The sequence below is a fragment of the Poecilia reticulata genome, chromosome 20 (genome assembly GCF_904066995.2).
Source record: "Poecilia reticulata chromosome 20, P_reticulata-male-v2, whole genome shotgun sequence".
Classification (NCBI taxonomy): Eukaryota; Metazoa; Chordata; class Actinopteri; order Cyprinodontiformes; family Poeciliidae; genus Poecilia; species Poecilia reticulata.
The window spans coordinates 865728-876717 of record NC_088849.1 but is presented as its reverse complement, the minus strand read 5'-3'; the positions used below and the strand labels follow the sequence as shown (position 1 = coordinate 876717).

The window sequence follows — 10990 nt, the reverse complement described above, 5'->3', positions numbered from 1 at the left end:
ATATTATAAAACTTATATAATGTGTTATAATATATAATATTCACCAGCAAAGTTTACACAGGTGGTAAAGTCTATTATTTATATGTAATTCTTTCACTCTGTCAAAAGTAAGATGCATCCTAAATCTTCCGTTTTTGTTTTGAAGGTTTCCTAAAGACACGATGTGAGGAAGAAGAGGGAGAATCTATAAAGAGAGACGGATTCACTGCAGCACGGAAGAATCTCACATCGGATCTCAGCTGCTGAATCTCTGAAGCTAGAAATCATCGGCTGAATAACGTATATATTTATATATATATATATATATATATATATATATATATATATATATATATATATATATATATATATATATAAGATGCTGGCAGGGAAAGCATACATGGAACGACATAACCAAGTGGCGGGCATAGTGTACAGGAACATCTGTGCAGAATATGGACTGGAAGCCCCGAGATCAAAGTGGGGAAACACCCCCAAAAGTGGTGGAGAATGACCGAGCTAAGATCCTGTGGGACTTCCAGATCCAGACAGACAAGATGGTAATGGCGAACCAACCGGACATTGTGGTGGTGGATAAAGAACAGAGGAAAGCCGTTGTGGTGGATGTAGCAATACCAAGTGATACAACATCAGGAAAAAGGAGCATGAGAAACTGGAGAAATACCAGGGCCTCAGGGAGGAACTGGAAAAGACCTGGAAGGTGAAGACCACAGTGGTGCCTGTGGTCATCGGGGCCCTCGGGGCAGACAGTCACCCCCAAACTGGAGCAGTGGCTCAAACAGATCCCAGGAACAACATCAGACATCTCAGTCCAGAAATGTGCAGTTCTAGGCACAGCCAAGATACTGCGCAGAACCCTCAAGCTCCCAGGCCTCTGGTAGAGGACCCGAGCTCAGAGGATGAAACAGACCACCCACGGAGGGTGAGAAGGGAATTTTTATTTTTTTTATATATATAATTCAGTATTAATCATTATTTATTTGTGTTTGTATAGTTATATAAATATGTATTGATATTACTAAATAATTTATTAAATAAATTATGAACGACTGTGTGCTTTGTAATATGCTCATCATACATCAATATCAGAATATTCCATTCCTATTCTATTGTTATAGCCACTAAGCATATTTAAATATGCTGAACTATGTATTAAAAACATGCTTAAAAAATACAATTGTTTATAAATGTAGCTTTGATAGATGTTTGAATATGGTTTCCAGTAACAAAAAAGTGTGTTATGATCGATTAAATGCGCTGATACGTCATTATGTTGCTAAACACATAACACTGAGTGGAGTGGTGGACCGCTCCAAGATGGCCGCCCTAAATCTCGTCAGCGACAATAGCTGAGAGCGGCCATGAAGCGTCTATTCTTCTTATTATTAGTCTTCTTCTTCTTCGTGTGAGAGGAGGGTGAGTGGAGAGCGGAAGAGAGAGCGAGTGTTTAACTTCTGTCTTTGTGTTTTTTCTTACTGTTTTTTTCACTGGGTGTTTATGTTAATTGTTTAGTTGTGATTTTTGTGTTAGTTTTGTCACGTTTTTAGGGGTTTTTGTTTGGGTTCGGGTGTGGCCGTCACGCGTGCCTGGCTGGCCGGCCATATTATTAAAATGTGTCCCGACAGGGCCGGGCCGGCCCCGCCGAATGCAAAGCAGCAGCCCGCTGCTGCTGAACAGGTGGGAAGCCCACCTGGTCAGGCTGGAGCAGCCGAGGACCCCGCTGCCGGGCTGCGGCGGAGCCCGCTGTCACGGTGGTGGAACCAGCGGTGGTGGCAGAAGAGTCAGCTACTGGAGAACTGACAGAAGGTATTTTTGAGGGTTGTGGACGGTGAGGAAACTGTGAAAATGAGTGTATCTGTGAGAATGGATGGAAACACAGTGTTGTGTGGTGATGGGGTGAATGGTGATGATGATGGGGTGAATAGTGGTGGTGGTGAGGGTGAAAGTGAAGTGGTAGAGAGGAATGGTGTGCAGGGAGAGCAGCAGGTGGAGGTGAGGGGCGATGAGGAGCAATTAGGGTGTGGAGATCAGGGAGGGAAAGGAGAGGTGCAGGTGGAGGGACAGAACAGTGTGGAGTTGTTTTTTGGAGCTGGAGAGACGGGTGAAGCAGAGGAGGCGATGGAACTGGAGGCTTCAGGCCCGTTAAAGAGAAGTAAAAGGAGGAATGTGGTGACGGCTGTACAGGCCTGCAAACTGGCTGCAGAGAGGAAGGAGGTGTCGGACAGCAGCGACAATGAGAGCTGGTTCTCTGACAGCAGTGAAATATCTGTCGCACAAACAAGTTGCAAACCACATAGATACCCTGTAGAGTCTTTTAGAACTTTTTAAAAAGAAACTAAAGGATTCAGAGGAATGAAAATTGAAAGCTATTTTCCTGATTCAAAATTACTTTATTTCTCAGCAAGGTATCACATCAGGAACAAAGAGGTATCAGGTTTTGCAGACAGAGACATCTTTAGATTAAAGAAAATATTGACCAAAGTTTGAAAACAACTTTGATTTAAATGATGCACAGTAGCATTTTATTATTTTTTATAGTCTTTTGGTATTTCGTTTTTAGATTCTTACCCAATATGGATTCTTTTAAAATACCATCTTTGAATCTTAACAGAGCGAGGGAGGCTGGAAAACGAGCTTTGATTTATCAAATGTTGAACCAAAAGAAAATTTATGTCATTTACCTGCAAGAAACTGTTGGGAATGGAAATCCCGATCGATGAATCATAATTTGTATTGACACACGGAGCATAAAATCAGCCAAGAAAAGCATTCAGACTTTACTTATTTTATTCACTTTCAGCGCTGAAAGGAGACGCTTTTACCATTACATTGGAGAAAAGTTTCTAAAAAAAGTCTGTAGCGTCTGAGGAGAAAGAGGAGGGCAGCTGATTATATGGACTGAAGACACTCCCTGAAATCACACCATGTCTCTGTGGCCTGAGAAAACGTTTCTTTTTCGTGAGAAATGGACCTTTGTGTCTAACAGAATCAAACATGTAACTTTTTACTATGGGCCTTTGTCTAACAGCGTGTGACTCTTTCTCGACCTGGTAAAGCGTCTCAACATTCCCCCTGTTGGGCTCTAAAAGAGCCCAAAAAAGGGAAGACAAACCCTAGAGTAGACACTGTCCCTTCCGGAAAACATCCCCGAGGCGTTTGCAGATGTTGATATACATAGCTTCATTTCAAGTATTGATGTTGTCTTTCTTTCATTTCATTTCATGTCAATTTTGGGGGTAAAAACGGACAGGGCACCCCTATGCCTCTTAGGCGGTGGATCGCAATCACAATGTCCCCCTTACAAGCTAATAAAGAACATGTAAAGAAAGAAAATTGTTAAAGGATATTAGAGTGTTAAATTTGGAGGAACATAGGTCAACCCACCATGGCATGACTGTTTTTTTTTTTTTTTTTGTGGTGGGAGAAAATATTTTTTTTGCAGCTTTGTCAGAGCTTCGTCATCTTCAATTACATATCAATCTTAATTTTGGACCGTAAATTATTTCATTTTTGATTTATTTATTTTAAAACCAGATTTGTTTGTTTTTGGTTGGTATTAGCTCAGGTCAACACTATGCCATAGAAGGTTAAAGAACTGTAGAAAAGCAAAATCCGAAAATGTTTTCTGTTTTTTCTTTAGTAATAAAAGTTAAAAGAGATGAATGTTAAATTTAATGACACATGAAATGGTTAAAAGTTATATTGAGGGAATTGTTAGAATGCACTACAATGCAAATTGAATGAAGGGTCAGGACAGTATTTCAAAACTTAATAAAATGCCAAAAGAGATAAAGTGTTGGGTTAATATTTTCAAATGAATAAAATGTAAATGAGTAAGAGTTACTAAAATGCAAAATCAATAAAGTGTTAGGTAACATGCAAAAAGTCAATAAAATGTTAGATTAATATATGTTTTAAAAGTTAAGAACTAAAACAGGAACCAAATTTAATAAAAGGTAAAATGAATAAAAGGCAGATATTACTGAAACGTTAATAAAATGTAAAATTAGAAATGTTAAGATACTATCCTTTAATGTCAATGAAGCAATAAGGAATAATGCGTAAAGCGATCTATTAGTACGTTGATAAACCAAACTTACTTGAAATTTTAAGGTAATATTTAAAAGTTAATGAACCACAGAAAGGATGCAATGTTAAATGAAATGAAATGGTAAGAAAAGCTTAGAAGTAATGAAAATGGAAAGGCACAGAACATACAACTAACACTAAACAGCAAACCAATAAATCAGGATCAAGGCAGCACAGTCAAAATATACTGGTATGAATGAACTATGATGAGGAAACAAGTAAAAATGCTTTCTAAGTAAAATGTAATAGTAATAAAGTTTAATCATATCAGTCTCTCTATAGCGAGACCTATCAACGTCAAATCAGTTTCTGCGTGTGTCCAGATGTTGAGCCGGCGCAGCTCGATGGGAAACCCAGACAGGCCAGCGAGGCTTCAGTGGCGTTTCAGCTGTAAACTGGTCCACCAATCGTGGAAGGCGCCCACAGTCTCACATCCTGGCAAACCCTGAAAGGATTGGACTTCATTCTTAAACTCTGGAAAGCTGGAGTTCCACGGTCGTCTTTTGGTTCTGGGAAACCATCTGATAGGCAGGTGGGGTTCTATTGGTACCACTGCTCTTCTCTATGTTGGAGGTGATGCACTGAACAGCCAAGGACCTCAGGCAGGGAACAGCAGCATCCACAGGTGATGAGGAGAGCAAGGAGGACGATTCTTTCAGATTGTGCATCATCATGTTTTTTCTTTCTTCTCTTTTTTTTAAAAGGCTGCTCCTTGAAGCTGAAGATCAGGTAGTTTTTTTTAAAATATATATATACTAAGCCAATAGAGCATCAATAAATCAATGACATTTGTTATTTAAGTTCTCCTCTTAATAATAGTTAAAGAAATGCTTAAATTAAGTAACATATTTTAACCTTCAAAAATAACTTTGCTTGTTTAAATGTTACTATATTCATAGGATCAGACAAAATCAAAAACCAAACAAAAAATCATGTAAAGATCAGATTATAAAATGAATGTGCAAAACTGCCCACAGTAATGTTTTATCAAAGAAATATCATTTGAAATGTATATGAATTATCCCTAATAGAAACTTTACCAGAAAATTTAAACCATACATAAATGTTTTGCTTTTGTTATTTTAATCAAGTTCAATCAAATAGTCCTCATTTAACAATAAGAAGTAACCTGCTATACTAAAGGCTTGTAACATATTGTCAATAGTGTGAAAAGTTAATGATACGTGTTAATTTAAGATCCTTTGTAATATATTCCATTCATGTCATAAAAGATAACCCTGTTTTGTCTCAAACCAAAAACTGTAAATTATGATTATGAGAAATGTTTAGACATTTTAGACAGACCTTGAATCAATAGTTACATATTGCACTAGATCTTTATCTTAATTCTGTCAATCTGTTTGACCCGCTTTAAGCAGTTCCATAATTGCTCATTTGTAAATCCCAATTTAGACCAATTTACTTTGAATCTTCGTATTTTTCTTCTCATTTTAAAATCTCATGTAATTAGCCTGTTTTTTTTTGTTGCTTGTTTTTTTTTTTTTACAAGAATAAAGTTAACCCTGTCACTCCATATTAAAGTGACTTTATGGTTTTAAATCCCAAAAGTTCAACACTTTTACCTTTTGAAAAATTGGTTCTTTCGAAACCCTTCTATAAAATATTTATTTAACTGAATTACCCTCTTTTGTAGTGTTTATCATATTTATCAATGTTTTTGGCAGTTTTGGGGAGAAATTTGATACAACTAGATTTATTAAATTATATAATTTTCAGGTTAGACCTTTCTGCATGACTTGGTTAAACAAATTATTTTGAATTATAGCCAGAGAGAAGCAAACAATTTATTCCCTGTTTTAAACAACTCTATTTTGTAGAAATCTATTTGACACATGACATCATTGTTAATTTTAATGTATTCAATTCAGAATATTCAGTATTACTTTGGAAACTCATTCGAATAGTTAAAACATTTGTGAATTTTGATTTAACCTCTTTTATATTTTGCTGAAACATTTCTCAATAGATCAGATTAACTCACAATTTGTAGATTAGATTCATTCCATGCATCTCCCCCAGTTTCTGTATTGAAACACTGTTTAATGTTTCGGTACAGAAACTCCTAAGAAACCCATTCAAATCATTTAGCCCACATTTCTTTCATTGCTAACTATAACAGTTGGGTTTAATTTAAACAGGGTGTTTACACCTCAGTGAAAGAATTGAATATTTGATTGACAATATGTGCAGTAAACCCATCATTTGGTTCAGTAATTTTCTGAAGAGTAATTTTCCTAAGATTTGAAATGGATTCAAATAAACTTAAATCAAAACTTGAAATACTAGTCCTCATATTTGTAGCCACTGTAATTTGAACCAAATAGATTTTAGACTATCCTTTTTTGTATTTGAAGTGTGGCTGGTTGTGCTTTTGTAAATCAGGAAATTAACATTTTTTACCGTACTTTTATCCTTTTTCAATCGTTGTCATGCTGGAGGAGAAAAACACATTAGCCAGATGTTGGACAATCAGAGTTATAATCATTCAGGCAAACAAAATATTTCTGTAACCTGCAGAGAGTCCTAACACTCTGCTGCATCGGGCCTTCACTTGTACCATTAAACTTATCCTGGGGGTCAGATAGAGGTCAGAATGCAAAGGCAGTAGACCATGAATGTGCTGTAAATTAAACTAAGGTGAGAAAAAGTGGCATCACACAACTCGAAAATTCAAGAAAAACCATTAAAAACTACCAAGTTTTGTTGGCAGCCATTTTGTCTCCAACCTGTAGACTGAGTGGAATCCCAGGGGCCCCGGAGCCCAAACCACATGACCAGAGACGTAGAACCCAGGACCAATCATGGCAACAGACAAGCAGGACCGCCTCTGAGTCTCAGGATGACTTTACATATGATGTTCCATTTGCCCCATCAGAAGCTGTTCAGGGCAGCATTCAGTCCCGCTGTGCAGAAAAATCTGGACAAAGTGTGTGGCCCCCCTTGAGAGAGCGAGGGAGGGACGGAGAGATACAGCATGTCATTGTTTTCAGACCTCCGTATCACGTCGGGCAGAATCCGGTGGTCTTTTCTGCCATAGGAGACCCTCACAAATCACGCCTGGGTCTCGTCCTATAGCCAGGTGTGTCCTCAGAGATCACAGTCAAACATCCAATGCGAGATCCTGCAAGCTGCAATTCGTCCTCATGTGACAACAGGAAAATCCAACCTCACTGACCTCTGTAGAAGCTGTAGGAATCGTCCAATAGGTCTTTGCCCTCAAACAGCAGTCTAGCAGAAGATGGTACAATTCATAGGTGTAGAAAGTGCAAATGTCCAAGTCGGCGTGGCTAAGAACAGCAGAGGGCTGATGCCTTTTCTCCTCGCATGGCCCTGAACCCGGCCCCCATGGTCCCCGTAAGACCACAGGAAGCAGAACTGCTAGAGTAAAAACAAAGTAAATTAAGAAAATAAAAGTGTGTGCCCCCTTTTGCTCACATAATTATAAATTAACTGTCTTTTCTGTAGCTTGTGATGTAGAGTTGCCTCTTTTTTGTTTCTTTTCTTTTGTTTCAGCCAGGCTCAGGGTCACTGGAGCGGCTCAGATAACGTCCACTGCCTCAGTCTGAGCTCCAAAGATAAAATAGAAATGCATTAAGATGATTCACCCTCACAATTAACCGGTTGTGGAACCAACTCCTTTCAAAAATCTAACTAAGAAATTATTAAACATTTTGACAAAATTTAGTATTTCCAGCTTCATACACTTTTCATCTATTGGTTATTCAAATGCATATGTAAAATAATTAATTCAATATTGTACAATTTTACACAAAAGCATCCTTGTGATATTGCCACGCTTTAAGACAACCAGTTAAATTTCCTTAATAATTTAGGTCAAAAGAAAACTGTAATCAGTTATTCTTTATTCCATTAATGAAAATATTACCATTATCCTGATATTTTTCAAAACTGCTGAGTATTGTATTTATGTATTGTTTTCTTTTTAGAATAAAAAATTGTTCACATTTTGTCAGAATTTTTCTCCATGTCCCCTTTGGGGCTCCGTAGAATTTAAAGTACTTTTAACCAAAATGTTCTCAATGATAACAATTAAATCCAACTGTAACTTTATACAATTAAAATTAGAGGTGATGCAGGAAACTCATCAATCTGAAAATAAACATGGCATAGATATTGATTGAAGCTATTCAATTTTATATAACCAATTGTTAATTTAGTAAGAGCTTCTCTATAACTCTGTATTTCAGTCATGCAGGAAGGCCCAGTATAAGAGCTCATTAAATGAACTCACAATATACCAATGTCAAATGAATACATTCATAATTAACCTTATCTTTAAACCAACTAGGAATCAGTCTATTTCTTCTCCACCCCTGTTGATATAATTTAAAAATTTGAAAGTGATTTTGCATTTACTTTTCTCCAAAACAAAAATTTTACAGGATTTCACAAGTTTTTCAAATCATCTATCTAGAATTGAAAGTAGACTATCAGATGTTCTAAATGTAAAGTTTTATCAGAAATGTTTTATCTTTATTAAGTTTTATGTTTATCTTTTACCATTTCCCCCTTTTGTTTTCGTATGTAAATGGAAAACAAACATTTCTGACAACAACATTTCTATTGTTCTCAGAAATATTTTTCAGAGATTCTTTTTCTGTACATATTTCTAAAATGTCCAACTGAAACTGTACTGCAAAGGCCAAAAGTTTTATTATTTTAAAGAGTTCAGATCAGAATTTAGATTGCTTTCCTAAAAGGCCGTGTCAATGTATATTTTGAACTGACAAAAGAAAAATTGATCAGATTTTTCTTTTGTGGCAGAGGAGCAAAAAGTGTAGATAAATATTGTGCAGTACTGTAAGATGTCATTGCGTTTCAAATCAAATGTTCTGTTGGACTTGAATTTATGCATCAATTCAATCAAAATTTAAGGCACACAAGTGTTGTGAGCCAGTTGTTGTCCAATCAGTTTGTTTTTACATAATCAATCATATCCACTTTAGAAGTTTCATCATATCCTATTTGTGCCTTTCTACCAAGACACGCATGTGTTTTTCGAAAGCAGCAGTTAGTTAGTTAGTAAGTTAGTTAGTTTTGTTATTAGAATATAAAAACAACAATCATATTGATAAAAATGAAAAGAAAATAAAACACGTCAAACTCAATGAAACAGTCTCGTAATAAATGCTATCTGGTTTTAAACCAAAGCTGAAATGTGATTGCTCCTTTTCAAACATATTATTTCCCACTTTGAAGTGAGGTAACCGAATTATTTAGATTTAGAATCATTAATTGTCTTTGAGACAAGAATATGTTGCAACCAATATAATTGAATCTAGAGCTGTTTCATAATCACCCTTTGACTCAAACACATACTCATATTTATTTACCAATTCAGTTCCCTCTTTATGTATTTTAAGGTGACCAAGTTTCAAATGAAAAGAAATCCTGTTTTTGATAAGATAATAAGAGAGAAAATATTGTTTAGTCCATGATAAAGTTAAAGTTGCTATAAACCTCAATTTTTCAAGTTTCATTAAGTTTAAATTTAAACCTGTCTACAGCTAAGCTGAGTTTCAAAAACTTCAACACATTAAATGTCACTTTATTTTGTTTATAATTTTACCTGTTTGTAATTTCATTCATCTTTCATATAGTTAATTTTACCACATGTGAAAATAGTGAATTGTGCCAGATTAGTTTAGTTCCAATCAGTTTTCCCTTAGCGTCATTTATTCCTTCCAGCCAGTATTACCCAGAAGGCCGTCTGTTTAACAGGTCGCCTCCTTTCATCTGCACCAGGTATTCTATCCTTTTTATTTTGTTTTTCTCTTTTTCCCTTATTTTGATATTCATCATGATCTGCCAAATAAGTTATTAATGCTTCTATTTGCTCTCAGAGTGTAATCTATGACCTGATGTCCCACTTTGGATCGTATTTTTTCCTTTTCAAGTTCACCCTCCATCTGTTTAGGCTCAAAATTTAGGCTCAAAAATCACCTCTTCTCTCTTTTCTCTTTTTTTTTTTGCAGTTTTGCTCGCACGGCGGTGAGGAAATCAAACACAGCAGAAAATCAAACCCAGCAGATCAGAAACCTCCCACAGATTATAATTTCCCAATGTTGACCATGGTTTTAAAACACATTGCAATAAACAGAAAAGAGTACATTTAAACACATAACATCTGCTTCAGCGGCAGAAGTTTACATACACAGCTGACAGATACACAGAAATGGATCCATGCATTTCAGCTCCTATTTTTGTCCTCTTAACTCTTATTACTCTACAGAGGATCAGATCGCGATCAACCTTATCTCATTCTTATCCTATGGTGGACCCTCTCAACACTTTTGTGTTTCTTGAGTAAGTCTCAGATTGGCTAACGCGTTCTTTTCCGAGGGCAGTACTCCCCGAGGATAAAACCGACAAAACCTAGCCTTAACCTTTCCCGCGTCCAGGAAAAGCTGGGGACGGCCAGTTCCCACTGCAAGCCAATCAACCTTTACACCTAAATCTTCACACCTAAAAACTACTTTAGTTCTTCACACCTAAAACTACTGTTTCTTCACACCTAAATCTACTTTTTCTTGTCTATACTCCTATGAACAGTTAAACATGTAAACGCAATTTGAACAGAAATGTATGAAATTTAGACAAACCTGGGAAACAGTACAGACAACGGCTGATAACTGAAATTTATACAGACCTGAGAAACAGTACAATGGTGTATATTAAGGAACAAGTGTCCTTACCTTTCATGTGGGCCCTACACCAGAGTACTGTTCCGGAAAGCCTGCGCCTGAACGGCCAGTCCAATCTCCGCTCATGTGTCAACACAAAACCATCCTCTGCTACCAACTGTTGGGAATGGAAATCCCGATCGATGAATCATAATTTGTATTGACACACGGAGCAT

The 10990-nt window shown here is 36.6% G+C and overlaps 1 long non-coding RNA gene across 1 annotated transcript; it reads right to left on the bottom strand.

Moving 5' to 3' along the window:
• Window positions 1–4325: 4325 nt before the first annotated feature.
• On the bottom strand, window positions 4326–10820 carry LOC145549358 (uncharacterized). The gene is made up of 2 exons (XR_014085298.1): window positions 6805–10820; window positions 4326–4807 (listed from the first exon to the last, which is right to left on the bottom strand). It is a non-coding gene; the product is annotated as an uncharacterized LOC145549358 (long non-coding RNA).
• Window positions 10821–10990: the final 170 nt, after the last annotated feature.